Source organism: Mustela lutreola, chromosome 8, assembly GCF_030435805.1.
Source record: "Mustela lutreola isolate mMusLut2 chromosome 8, mMusLut2.pri, whole genome shotgun sequence".
Classification (NCBI taxonomy): domain Eukaryota; kingdom Metazoa; phylum Chordata; class Mammalia; order Carnivora; family Mustelidae; genus Mustela; species Mustela lutreola.
In genome coordinates, this window is record NC_081297.1 from 20969757 (window position 1) to 20985310 (window position 15554).

Consider the following 15554-nt stretch of genomic DNA (forward strand, 5'->3'; position numbering starts at 1 on the left):
AACCCTAGATTTTTCATAGTGAAGTGATATGAACCAGACATATTATCATTAGACAAAAAGCAAGAAAAGCAGTGAGTTATAACAAAGGTGACCAACTGAAATAAAAGGATCCTGAGGGGAATTAATTAGTTGGTTTAGAACCCCACAGCACATACAAACTACATATAGCAAAAGGCTTTTTTGTTAAAATTCAACAGTCTCTATATTATAGCTCTCCCAATATACAAATTAAAAAAAAAAAAACAGAGAAGTACACCTAGATTGAATTTTGCTCATTCCAATTTTGCAAATGATTGCTTTTTTATATCCATCAGAGATTTCTAATGACTTATTTTGGCATGAAATTAATGATACAAAATTTACAGTAACTTTCAATTAGTTTTTCATTTCCTCCTTTTTAATGAAAGTTGCATCTTCAGAAAGGGTTTATCACCATTTTTAATTTTTGCTGACTAATGGCAACAATAAAACCCATTTTCACTGCGCTAACTGAAATGAGTGGTTATTAATTGCCCTCAAATAAAAGGTTTAATGGCAAAATCACTTATCTCACAAAGACATCAAAAATAATTTTTATAAAGGCACTTGCTGTGGTGTATCATTCTTCATCATTTTAATTTATTTTCATACTGATGAGCAAATTGGTAAAATTTACCATCCATAGGCATCCTCACTTCCAAACTAAGAGTTGGGTTTAAACATACATTGTTAACAAATGCTATTATTTACTACCACAGATGAACCAGAAGAATATGAAATATTCTTTCAATATTTCAATATTTTTAGAAGATGGAGGTGCATAAGTATATAAGTTAAAGACTCTGTTTCTGAGAAGAAAATAGGCTCTGAAAGAAAATTTGCTATTATATGATCATGAAGAAAAATGGCTGAAATGTTTTAATGTATAAATTACCAGTTTACCTTAGTTACCACCATGACCACCTCAATGACTCTGATAAAGAACTTAGCAATGGAAATTTAGAAAGACGTTACCTTCTCAATACTTGTGAAATCCACTCATTTTTTCTGTGGGTAATAGTTCCCAAATGTAGGTGGTTAATAATTTCCTCATAGTGTCTTGGCTCCATTTCCCCTAGAATCTGTTCTCCATACCGTCTAGCATATCACTCCCCCACTTCATTCAATCTAGATCCTGCCATCTCTACAATCATATCAAAATAGTGACCATGAGTTCTAAGACCAAACACTAACTGGCCCCTACTACCTCACAAATTTCCCTTCCCATTTTATGTTCCAGCCAGTCTTCTAAAACATCTTTTAGTTCCTGTAACTGCCACCTTTAAGCCTTGGCTCTGATACTGCTACATGATGTCTCTTCTGACTGTCATACTCTTTCAACCTTGGTTGGTCATGGCTTCCATATTCTTTAAGCCTTGGCTCAGTTTGGTTGGTGCTCTAAATATCAACACTGACATAAAGACTTAGGGGCAGATAGTTTGTATGGAAGGTGATCAGGAAGCATTTGGTAAAGAAAGTGGGAAAAGTGAGACAAGGAAAAGAGAAACCAGTGGTAGATACATTATTAGGTATCTCACTGCTATAGTAGTTCTCTCCTTAGAGAATCTCTGAGCAACAACAGGAAAAACATACCTCAGAATCTTTTCATTGGAGGTCGGGAGGCTGGGACATTTGTCCATCAACTCCCATCTCCTATTGAATAGAGGTTAACTCTCCCCTCCACCAGACTATCCATGCTTGCACCCTCAGGTAGAAAGAAGAAATGCAGTACTTAAGCTGGAAAGTGGCTGATTTGTTAGAACTGCCTCCCATGGTTTCAGGTGAACTCAGGGAGCCAGAAGGAATATAAAGAAGTATCAACAAGAGCTAGCTAGGATCACATCCAGAAAGTCCCTCTTTGACCTCGTAGTTCAGGTTATGTCTTCTTAGTATATCTTACCTAGCATTCTTTATGTATATACACATACACATAAAGCAGTTGCACAAGATTCAAATAATAACTGTTTCAAAATGAAGCTAACTCAGCATGAGAGTAGTTAAAAATAGCCCAAGATGAAAACTAGAACTGGAACCTGGGTTTTATGGACACCAAAGCCAATGGTCCTAATTAACTGAGATTAAAACAAAGTGATGAGAAAAGTCATACAGAAAGGCAAATTTTTGAAAATTATTATTATTCCTTCTTAAAACATACACACACACACACAACCAAATTATATCAAAACAAAACTAAACAAATTTCCCTAGAATTTCATGATGTGTTTGGAAGCTGAATGATTATATATTCAATATAATTACCCATGGATAACTGGATTATTATTTTGTCTCAGTGTGATATATAAACCAGGCATGGGGGGAGCTGAAGAAAAACTTTATTTGTTCATTCATCCAGTTGACGATCACTTAGTTAACACCTCATATTTACCAGGCCATAAGTCAGGGGCTGGGATAAAACAGTCAGTGAGTCCCACCCAATTCCTTCCTTCAAGGGTTCACAAAGTTGTGCAGGGGGACATCACATAGGGATAAACAGCAGGACTAGGCAGGGGCAGAGTAAGGACCAAGAGAGGCCACCGATCCCAGAGCAGAAGGCACTAACACTGACTCTTGTGAAGGAACAAGAAGTTAACCAGATCAGACTTTAAGCCAGGAGAATGGAAGCCATGGGTCAACATACAGGCAGAAAGTAAAAGCAGAAGGCCTCTGTGATTACTGAAAGGACACTTAAATTGGGAGTGAGGGAAGACAGTCTAGAAAAAAAGGACAAGTTTCCAGCTGGGTGACTGGTGGACTGCAGTACCACCAACTGAGAGAAAGAGTACAAGGCAGAGAGTTATTTTGGTTAAGTGTGAGAAGACTCATTACTTAAGCATCCTTTAGGTACGTAATAAAAAATAAATAAGAAAGACCCCAAGTTGTACATTCAACAAGGGACTCTTCTGCAACCAGAAAGGCTAACAGAACCCTGGAATTTGTCACAAAAAGCCACTGTAAACAAAAGCCACCGTAATATTGAAACATGCTTTGTACTTTACCCTGTCTTGGATCTCACCCCTTAAGCAGTATATCTATGTAGAGGGACGAAGGGTTCAGCAAACCTGTCATGTGATTATTAATTAACAGTCTGGGAAAAATATAAAATAAAAGCTCAGAAGTGAAATTCTCAAGAGCATACGTGACATAAATAAGATCAACTGAATTTGCTACTTCCTTACACTCTGTGGAAAGCAGTGAATTATTTGAAAGGAGAAATGGTAATTTTGAGACAAGCAAGCACATATGACTTCTCCATATGGGGGAGGATAAATTTATGAAACATTCTTTGAAGAGTTTGTACAGGTTTATAAATAGATCCCAGGTGGTCTGGTGCAGATTCATGGCAGGTACAGCCATGCACAATTGTGACCTTTAAAACCACATCACAATCTCCCACAATGCACCCCATAAAATTGCTGTTGGGAACAGACTATCAGACTCAATTAGGGCCATCCTACTAGACCTCTAAGAGTGTCTGCACCTCTTATTGCCTCTTCTACAGATTCTTCTTATGCTAATTGCTGTCTGTTTCAGACTAATTATTATGATCTCTGCTAATTCTTTTTTAATAACATGGGAACTGTAATCCTAAGTAAACACTATTCTAGTTTAACTTGTTTGCCTATTTCTCACCAGTATTACAACAATAAATTAATTTGCCAATGCCTGTAACACTTTAAAGACAGAAGCCTCTTAATACAAGTTAAGTATATGGAGTGTAAACCTGGTGATTCACAGACCTGTACCCCTGGGGATAAAAATATATGTTTATAAAAAATTAAAAAAAAAAAAAAGAAAAAAAAAAAAAAGTATATGGAGTGGGCACATTTATCATCTTGAAAGCCATTTTTTATAATGTCATTAATAAAAACTGCTTTTTATTTTAAGACTTTTTTAAAAAGACATCTTATGTACAGTAATAAAGCTTCACTTTCCTGGTTCCCCCAAGTGTTTATTTCATTTGTTTAAGACATAATCCTGATAAAAAGAGCTTGGAGCTTGCTGCAAGAAAATCAGTAGTGACTAAACTTTAAGTAATTGCTGCTTTCATGAGCTCATGATAGCAAAGTGTCCAAAGAATTTTAGGGATAATTCACTTATTGGAGAATGAATTCATGAATCAATCATTAATATTTAGCTACATATTTTAACATTTTATTTTCAGTCATTCAAATCATTTGATGTTTGAGGAGCACACATTTGTATCTTGTAGCTGTCAAATAGGTGGGATATTATTATTATTATTATTGGCAAAATGTGGTCTGTATTATTTTTCCCAAAAACATTTCAAAAAATAATCAAATAAATCTTGAGACATATGATTTTCAATTTGTTTATTTATGGCAAGCCTTAACATTGAGAGGAACTGCAAAATTTAAGAAAAATCATGTTTTTTGCTTTATTTACATGAGTATATCTAGTGACACTAGATTTCATCTGGAATACCTGAATAAATGATCTCATTTCCAATACGATTTATATATCTAGTAAATAAGAATGATTCAATAATCATTCTTCTTAGGATAACTTTTTTGTAGCTAACTATGAATAAACTTAATTTCTTAATTGTGATATGATATATCCTTCCAGAATGCACAAAACAATTGAGTAATTTTCTTGAACCTGGGTAAAGTCCACATAAAACTCATTCACCTATAAGTGCTTAGAATCGATCACCAGAGCCTTCCTCCTTTACCAATCAGAAAACACACATTTTGTAATCTTCTTTTAATGGAGCCTGATGAAGCTTTATTTTTCAATTTGCAATGGTTCTTTTCTCGTTTTTAATGATCTAGCATGGGTTTGGACTCAGAGAGACTTGAAATTATATCCCTGCTTTGGTGCTTAGTAGCTGTGTGATTTCATAAATTATTTAGCCTACTTAAGCCACAGTTTGCTCATCTGTAGTCAAGACGTTTCTTCAAGGGTTTATTATAAGGATCAAATGACCAAATAACATGTGGACCTTCATAAGCACTGAGTCAATGATGGTGAATATTACATTACACACACGAAGGTGCGTAGCATAGCAATAGTTCCTTGGAACTAGTTTCCTAAACAAAAATAGCTCCCTATTTGATTCCTAACAAAGAGCTGGAAGTGATGGGATGTCTGTTGTCTCTAATATCAATGCAGGCAAACTGCTTTACCAATAGAACCAATATCACCATTAGAGACTATGTTCTGAGCCATGTTATGATGCTCTCATGTTTGTTATATTGGAATAATCACAACTACTATATTTATTGGTGTTAGGAAAATAGAATTAGCATTAAATACATCAGCCATTATGCAAGTATTTTGTCTGTATTTGTCAAGACTGAATGCTAAAATTAGAAGTTGGAAGTAAGATAAGAAACAGTATATTTGCATAGTCACAAAGTATCTTGCAAAAGATACCTGATCATCACAAAAGGAAACATAGTAACTTCACAGTGAAGGAACAGAATCTGGAAGACATCACCCAAAGCTGGTGATCAAAGTTAACATCACTAGTCACGTACCTTCTGATATGATGCACAATGAAGGACAAAATACCATTTCTGTAATACCACAAAAAGTAATTTTTGCCAAAAGCAGAGACCCATGTTAAAACATGAAGAACAGTAGACAAACCCCAAATCAGAGACATTATATGAAGTAACAGACCATTACTCGTCAGAAGCATCAAGTTCACAAAAAGACAAAGAAAGTCTGAAAAACTATCATAGATTGAAGGATGCTAGGATATTGGACAAATACATGCAATGTAGGTCTTAGAGTGGATTCTAAATAAGAAAAACAGATGGTCTGGGAACAATTAACAAATATGAACAAGGCCTACAGATTAGTTAAGAGTATAGGACAAGTGTTGATATCTTGGTATAAATAATTATACCATGAATATATAAGGTATTGACATTTGGGAAGCTAGGTAAAAGCTATATGGGAACTCTTTCAATGTTTCTTGAAAGTTTTTTAATAAGCCTGAAATTAAAAAACAACAACAACAACTTCACGCACACACAAAACAAAATAATAAGTTCTAACCACTAGAAGTACTAAAGCTAGAATTTTAATCCACATATGTTTGACCCCAAAACTCTTGAGTTTTTTTTTTAAAGATTTTATTTATTTATTTGACAGACAGAGATCACAAGTAGGCAGAGAGGCAGGCAGAAAGAGAGAGAGGGAAGTAGGCTCCCCACTAGCAGAGAGCTCGATGCGAGACTTGATCCCAGGACCCTGAGATCATGACCTGAGCTGAAGGCAGCGGCTTAATCCACTGAGCCACCCCGGCACCCCAAAACTTTTGAGTTTTGATCACTATATTATTCCATCCCCCTTCTTCTATACCAGGTGTTTCTTTTCCTACCTTTTATCAGACCTTCCATAACTGTGTTTTCTACCTGGGACCCTTAATACTGTCAGTTATTCATGTTTTTGTTCTTGGTAGACATAAGAATTTCCTTTAAAATGTAGTAATAATAAGACATAGTCAGAAGGCGCTTATATGCATGAAGCCAAAGCCATAAAAAAAGAGAAAATTGAAAAATGTACAGTGTTCTTCAAGGAAACTCGGGATCTCAGGGCCTGGATGGACTGAGCCGTGCTGGGTGGAGCCACAGTGAGCCATGCACCATGAGGCCTGATGGCCACACACAGGTCCCTTCTCAACAGACATGCACACAGACTGAACTCCTTTTTTTTTTTTTTTTTGCACATGTGCGGCGTGGATGCTTCCATTTCCTACCCTCCAATGACAGATCCAGGGTTCCTATTTTCTAAACTTAGAGAACATTTGTTTTCTTTTTTACAATTCTCAATGGTAATTGCTTGTCACTGGTTTATTCACCCAGGCCACTGAAATTGATCTCCTCACAACAGTAACATAAACTGAGACAGGAGAGTGATACAAAGGTGGGCACATAGACATGTATGTATGCAGATGTAGAAACAGAAAAATTTAAGTGGACGGGTGCCCCCAATAAGCAACTCCTAAAGAGAGAAAATGGGTGATAGAGGGCATATACCTGTAAGCAGCAGTGATACCAACTTCTTTGATGGCCTCTGAAGTAAAAATCCTGTTTAGGCCATAAATGAGCTGAGTGTATTCCAGAAATAAAACAGCTATAGTGGCCAGTATAACTCATAATATTTTGACCATGGAAAAACTTTTTTTTTTTTTTTTTTTTTTTTTTTTTTTTTTGGTAAAAATACAATGTTAACCACCTTTCACAGCCCATGTGGACAGGACATGATTGCTAATCCAGTGACTAAAAACACTGGAAACCTAATTAAAAGATCAAAACGTTCATGGAAAGGGGCTAATCAATATGTAAATATAAGGACAAGAGGGCGCCTGGGTGGCTCAGTGGGTTAAGCCACTGCCTTCGGCTCAGGTCATGATCTCAGGGTCCTGGGATCGAGGCCCGCATCGGGCTCTCTGCTCAGCAGGGAGCCTGCTTCCCTCTCTCTCTCTCTGCCTGCCTCTCCATCTACTTGTGATTTCTCTCTGTCAAATAAATAAATAAAAAAATCTTAAAAAAAAAATAAATCATTAAAAAAATATATATATATAAGGACAAGAGACTGGCTATTCCTTTCAGAAATAAAGCCCATCAATTGAATTGATTTTCTGAGTTAGAAATTCTAACTGCCTCAGCACTTTTTTCCTAACAGAACTAAGAACTTAATTAACCCCGCATATTGAATGACGCTCTGCATGGGACTGTGCCTATACTGGCAAACAAAATGGAAACACTGAGCATTTACCTTATGCTCTTTAAAGGAATTAGAGGTGAAGTGAACTGTCACCCTATCTTTTGACCTCTCGCATTGCATGGTTCCCAGCAAACACTTGGCTTGCGGTAGCTTGCCCTGTATTTGCACATGTTGAAAATTATTCAAAGTAGTTTTTGTGAATATTTGCCATTCAGGCAGGGTGCAGAACAACACTGTTCAGGGGAACAGAGAAAGAGTAACAGGATTGTATAAAGAAGTCCTAGGAGGGTGGGTGGGAGGAGAACGAGAACCAGAAGCCACGTCTGGATTTTTCCACACTGTTCTAGAAGCAAGGCAGTGGATTCCGTCAGGCGTCTCAAGCTGAAGGGCACATGAGAATCATCTGGGGGTACTTGTTAAAATACAGATTCTGATTCTGCAGGTCTCGGGGTGAAGGGGTTGAAATTCTGCACTTCTAACAAACTTCTAGGGCTGCTGATACTGCCCCTAGGGACCCCACTTGGAGCAGCAAGGCTCTATGTCACATAATGGTCTTTGAAACATAAAAAGAGTGTCGTAAGGAAAACTTAGCAAGCGTGAAATGTGTTAAAAGGGTAAATAGACTGCATTCTGGATAACATTGTCACTTTGCCTGGTAACACTTATATGGCCTGAAATTTTCCATTTCAGGGACTGAGGGATAGAGGTACCTGCTAGCCAGGCAGTGGCTCACTAAGCACTGAGCAGTGACTTGGAACCACAGGATACCAAAGGCAATGACACTTGTGTTTTGTCCTTGACCAGTGAACCTCCAACAGGGCAGGGCAAGAAAAATATTCCTATGGATGCTCCTTTGCTGTTTGCAAAGGTCCTCTCTTGCCTCAGTTGATTACAATCTGTCTTCCCTTCTTTCTCATCAGTGGAAAATAACTGTGTTAAAAGGGTTAAATGTTTGCATGATGATTGTTAACATTAATGTAACGGACATCTCTAGCACCATGCCAGCCACTGAGTTGAGCATTGCATAAATGGTAAATCATTTAATACTAATGACAACCTTAGACGGTAGATACTGTGTTCCCATTTTACAGATAAGAAAAGTGATGAACAGAGAGTAAATAACACACTCAAAGTCACCCAGGAGTAGTCAGCAAAGTGAGGAATCAAATCCAGGCAGCCTGTTTCAAAGTCTGTATATTTAAACATGATATCAAGTTGCCTTTCAACTGAGATGTTAAGATTTGGCATTAAACGAGGGCCAAGTTTATCAGAAGAATAAATAAACAATTCAAAACTTGATTACAGGTTGAAATTGAAATTTAGGATAAGTTCAGTTTTACCTCTTCATCTTCCTCTGCTAACGTCTCTTTTTTAACTTTTTATTTGGAAATCATTTAAAATTTAATTTTTTTTTTTTTTTACAAAGAGCCTTTTATATTGTTTATACAGATTCACTAATGTCTAACATTTTACCACAATTGGAAACTTCTGGATTTTTCAAAATCTGTGAAAAATGATGCCTCCCAACACAGCTCCTGGGATTTGTTCCCTTAGAAAACTTACCTGTCTCTACAATCTACCCTGTAGGGGATTAGGGCTTAGGTGCCTAATCCCTGGCCCATTTATCAGCAATGAACCTTACTTGGCATTTCTTCTCAGGTAGCAGCTGCTGCATGATAAGACATTCCTGGCAATTCATCACCAACTGAGAGTGGCTATCGGTGGTTTACTTCTAGTCCCACTGGCATTTTAACAGAGCACCTCCAGTAAATAAGGAAATAGACACCCACTTTCTGGGTCTGGAAACTGAGGCACAGCAGAAATTCTAATGGGAAGCCAACTTATAAACAAACAATGAAAGATTCTGACTATTTTCCTTAGGGTAAGCAATAGGGTATAACTTGGTAAAAGGAAAGAGGCAAAAATAAAGGTAGTGCAAATTAGTATTATATATTTTTAAAGATTTATTTATTTTAGTGAGAGAGAGAGAAAGAGGCATGAGTGGAAGGGACAGAGGGAGAGGGAGAGAGAATTCCAAGCAGACTCTACATTCAGCACAGAACCCAGCACAGGGCTCCATCTCAAGGATCCTGAGATCACGACTTGAGCTGAAACCAAGAGCTAGATGCCTAACTGACTGTGCCAACAGGCACCCTGGTATAACCAATATTTTTAAAAGTTCTAAAATACTAGCTTGTCCAAGAAATACCAATTGCAAAATGTCTTAAATTTTTTTATATTCTATAATTTCAGATTTTTCATAGGAATTAAGTATATTTTCTTTCAGTAGTATTCACTCTTAAAGAATATTATATTCCATGTTTTGCTGACTTTTCTGTGTTATAAAATATTTCCTGCAAAAGAGTCACATGAAAGCTTTATCATTTTACAACTTCAGGGTGAGAATATGTTTTGCACACATGTTTTGTAAAATTAAGTGTTAGTAGGTCTTCGTGGGCTCATGGAGACATCTCAGAAAAGATGATCAAAAATAGGTTGGAGAAGAGAATCTAGAAGGAAAAACAGGAGTAAATGAACTTATTTATTCCACCTGAGACATGGCTGTGGGGTCCCTGTTAGGAGCTTTATGATTATGAAAGTTTCATGCAAATGAAATCTCAGACCAAGAAGGTTCTAGAGAAGCCTCAAGTGTCTGCCTCACTTGTGACTTTGAAAGCTGGGCAGAGATTTATCGATCTAGAATTATTTTACAACTGTCCCTGGTCAGAGAGTATGAATAAGGTTACCTCCAAGACTCTAATTTTACACAAATAATGGTAAGTCATCCACTAAAGACCCATATGGAGAAATAAGATTGAATTGAACTGAAATATGATGAATTAGAGTATGATTTCTTTTTAAAGTATGTTTTTGGATTGGAAAACTAAGACTTGTTACATGCATTAAAATTGATCACTGTAGGGTTCATAAAGCTATCTTTAAGACTCTCCAAAGTCCCTTCTCTGTCTGAAGTGGTTCCTAGATTCACAGGAAGATCTCAAAGGTAGCTTAAATAATTACTAATATACATCTATGTAGGTAATTGTATCAGTAAAACATGTTTACTAAACTCAGCATATTAGGTTAGCTTAAGGAACATTTAATCTGTGTTATTAAAGCCATCAGCAGGAGAAGGAATAGATCTTTCTGTGTATTTATTGACTGGCTTTAAGGCAGGTGGACCAACTCATTTCCCTGGGATGCAGAGGAACAGAACTCAGCTACTCTCATCTCATGTTAGTTTCGTGGAGTGGAACAAAGACATGCCTTTATTTTCCATAAAAGTCCCTCAACTAAAACTTTCTTCAGGACACAGACAATTATTCTCAAAATTGATAAGTGACTTAAGTACAATAATAATAGTAAAATAACCTAATTAAACCAAAATTTTGGCAGAGAGACTCATGGAGACACAACTCATGCCAGTCGGTCATTAAACTAGTGGAAAATCCCAAGATCAAAGGCCAATAAAGCCAGGTTGATGAACGGTTAGGTCTTGCTTGAAATGGAGCAGCTCACATGACAGAAAGAAGCAAGTTTAGCCAACCAGTCACAGTCAAAATAAATAAAAGCAACTTATTGTTAGTGTGAACAGAACTCAGGCAAAAATGTGTGGTCTAGATTTCTGCCTAAAAGAGACAGCAAATTACACTGACTTCTGAGTTAATCATTTAGAAAAATAACAACTTCTCAACAGATTTTCTGGTGCACAGGAAAAAATTAAATTGTGCAGTATGAGAAAACAACTGATCAAATCACCACAGACAACCAAATTTAGCCCACCAACAGCAACATTATGTAAATGAAAGACACATGGAAATGTTAGTTGGAATGGTGTTACGTTCCTGGACAAAAAAAAAAAAAAAAAAAAAAAAAAGAGAGAGAGAGAGAGAGTGAGGCAGGGAGGGGGAGAGGGGAGAGAATCTCAAGCAGACTCCCCACTGAGCATGGAGCTCAACAGAGCTCCATCTCGCAATCCTGAGATCATGACCTGAGCCAAAATCAAGAGTCGGACACTTAACCGACTGAGCCGCCCAGGTATCTCAACTTAATTAATATTTTAAAATGATGGCTTCTGTGCATTTCATATAGTCTGAGGATCTCCAGTGAGAGTAGTCCAATTTTCAAAATTTAAAAAAAAAAAAAGACCACATCAAAAAACATACAAGTTCCATAAAAAAAAAAAAAACCTTACCTGAACTATGACAGAGATAGAGAGCAGAATTTCATTTATTTTTGCTTGGGTTTCTTATATAAAGAATCAATCTTTCTACCAACAAATAGATAAAAAAATGTTAAGCTAAGAGCATGCTTACATTTGGCCAAGAGCACACTGGTGTTTCCTTGGGGAAAAAAAAATTATGGAGCTACAACATAGATAAAAATAGAGATGTATATCTATCTACTGGAGAATCCTGAAGAGCCCTTGGGATTAACTTATTTGGGGATTGTTTTTTGTTATAAAGAATAAGGCCTCTCAAATAGCACTGCCTTACAATCTCATTTTTATTTACTATTTTCAGCATCCTTTCAAATCCATTTCATTTTTATTCTTAAAGTAGCACTAGAAGGTAATCAAGGCAGGTATTTTTTTCCCCTTTTCCTCCAAGTTATAAAACTAATACACAGAGAGGCCAGAGACTAAGAAAATGAGTTTTGGAGCCAAGGTTTCATGACTTCCGTGACCCTGGATTCCTTCTACCAGGACAGTGGTACTTCTCTAGGAGTTGTGAATCAGAATTTCATAAACTCTGATTTCAGAAAGCAAAATAATTCTTATTTGTCTGGCTGTGGCATTAAACTTTGTGTCCCACAACAAATTAAATAATATGGATATAGAAATACAGAAGAAAATATCAAACGTGTGGAATTTGAAGGTTCACACAGAGGAAAAGAAACAAGAGGGATGAGTTCCTAGGTTTATAGTCCGAAACTTCTAGATCTGCAGTCTGACAACTGTGTGACTTTGAATAAAGGACAAAAAATCTAAATAAGTTCCAGTACTTGAATATCAAGTATCTGGCTCATTGCTTGCCCTATGGTGGGGACTTAGACAAATTTTCACTATCCCTTGTCTATGAAAACATGCTTCTTCCTCTAATCTATCAAAGTTAAAACTAGGTTTTAACACCTGTTTTTTTTTTTTTTTCACAATAATGATTTAAGAAATGTGATTCAAACAAAAAGGACAATGGAGAGATCATAATCAAGTTATAGCACACATATGTAATATACATACTAATGAGTATGGTTTACATTCTCAAAGGAAAAAGAAATTAATGGGTTTTGGCTTGTGAAGGATTTGAAACGAATGATTTCTAAGTTTTCCTCCACCCTGAAATTATAAAATATTATTGTGGAAAGGAGAAAAGGGAAAGCTCTTACTTCAATTCTACTCTCTTCCTTTTACTAGAATATTACTATAAGACTCCAAAATGCTGTTTAGACTGCCTTTGTAAATGATGGTGGTGGAGGGGAAAATATTTCTTTAAAAAATCATGCTGGGGGCACCTGGGTGGCTCAGTTGGTTAAGTGGCTAACTCTCGATTTTGGCTCAGGTCATCATCGTGGGGTCCTGGGTTTGAGCCAGTGACCTGGCTCTGTGCCTGCGGTGGGAGGAGGGTCTCTCTTTCTCCCTCTCCCCTTACCCCCTCCCAGCTTGAGTGCATGCATGCACATTCTCTCGTATCCTCTCTCTCTAAAAATAAATAAATCTTTTAAAAATTATCATGCTTTCAAGTCAGACATTCTTTTCCCTTCCTCTGAGCCATTCCGCAGCAGCCTGGGAGGGAGAGTGAAGCTGCATCTTCAGGGACACCCAGTCTTTCCCAGTTTTCTCATTCGCCTCCGGCTTATCCAGGGCTGGGTTAGTTAGCCAAATGCTTTTGAGTCTGCCCTTAGATACAGATTTTTTTTCTCTTTTTTTTGTCTAATTTGTTGACAGAACGTATATCCTTGGTCATGAAAATTACACCATTGGGTGATAAGATTTGAGAAACATCCATCTTCCCTTAGAGCTTAAATTTAAGTCCTGTTTCCAGCTAAATTACCAGAGAGCTTTATACCAAGGATTATGATGCTTACGACATCAAACAAACCTAATTAATAAAGTGGATGTGACATGTCCTGTTTGTCATTTTCCCTTGTGCTAAAGCCTCTCAGTAACATCATGGGGGGAGTAGCAGCAGTTGGTGCCTAGGTTGTGTGTGTGTTGTGTGGGGGTAGGAGGGAGGGTGTTTATGGACCCTAGGGAGCCCCCTGGTCATAATGCATTGCAGTTCTGTCCTCAACCTGATTCTTCTCCCAGGAAGGCATAACAGAAATGGAGCAAAGAGAATGAGGCAAGATTGGAAAGGTGGAGAGGCCAACTGAGGAAATTTTACACATGAATCACTCTTTATAATTTGGAAATCTCAGACTAATATTTAACAGACACACTGAACAAAACAAGAATGTTTGTAGAAAAATTTAAAAAAAAAATTTTAAAAAATATTGTATTAACTAAATGTGTAAGTTCCAACATAAGAATATACTTAAGTGAAGGACTCTAAATGGTGAAGTTTTCCAGGAAAAAGAAAACAAAACACTAAGAAATATTATCAATTCTGTTGTTGTAAATGGAAGCCTGTACCTAGGGGTGTGTGTGTGTGTGTGTGTGTGTGTTCTGTTGATAGCGATAGGGAAAATGGGTATAGGACCAGTTTCTAACTCTAAGAAATGTTTTCTGATGGCTAAAACTCTTGTTAAAAAACAAAACAAAGCAAAACAAAACAAAACAAAACAAAACAAGGTATGACAATGACAGAGTAGCTAAAATGAAAGTTTCTACCAATGGTAAGTATTTCGATGTCTATGTAGGAACACCAGCTAAGTCACAAGCAGAAGCTCAAGCATTTGCATTTAAGCCAATCTTTGGTGTTGAAAGCAACAGTGTTTCTCCCACACTACCAGTAAGAAAAAAAATGGCTATTACAGCATCATGATTTTTCTTGAAACTAATCAGAGACTTGAGGCCACATGGCTACTAAGGGAGCCCTCTTCCCAACAGAAAAAATATTCTTCGAGGAAAGAATATTCAAGACATTCAAACTGCTGCACTTTTGGAAGAGCAGAGGAAATTATAAAAGTGTGTAAGCAGAAATCCACTAACAGTTTAACTGATAACCTTCATTCTTGCCTAGAGGTTTCATTCACAGCGGCTGACACCACAGTTGGGCCAATTTATGGAAACTTCCTTCAACGGGATGCACCCAACATGTGAACTTTAGCAAAGGGCATTTTACACTATTAGATACTGTAATATAGTGGGAAGACTGTCAAATGCAAGAAATTTCTGATAGACACTGTCCTAATCTAATCTTTCTCATTTTCTCTTCTTTTGAAAATCTGTTCTAAATCCAACAGTGAATCATTTCTGAATCTGTCATCTTGCCCGGGGTTGCCTGAATATGGAATAGAAAAGGGATGACGGAATTCAGTAAGGCGAGATGGCTCCTTTGTTTGCTTCTCAGTCTCAGAAAACTTGTGCTCCACACTGACAATTCAGTGAATCATCACACGGTAAGTTATTAATTTCCATTTTAACTGTTAGAAGTTGATTTCTTGGAAAGAAGAAAGTCTACATATATACAATGAAGGATTTTGGCTAAAACTTTTGATATAACCATCAAATCCGTGCCTCTTTAAATCATGTAAGCCATTGACTCTGTTAGTTCTATCTTTAAATCAGTAATGGCAATTACATTTGAAAGGCCGAAGTCATTGTGTTTTTACTTTAAGTCATATTAAACAGCAAAGACATGATTTCCATGATGGTAAGATCATTGGTGTTATCC

At 36.9% G+C, this 15554-nt stretch overlaps 1 protein-coding gene across 1 annotated transcript in view; it reads right to left on the reverse strand.

Annotated features, from left to right (window-relative positions):
* Positions 1-15554, reverse strand: part of PLXDC2 (plexin domain containing 2) — a 475164-nt gene that overhangs the window by 237508 nt on the left and 222102 nt on the right. The gene's annotated exons all lie outside the window — the stretch shown is intronic.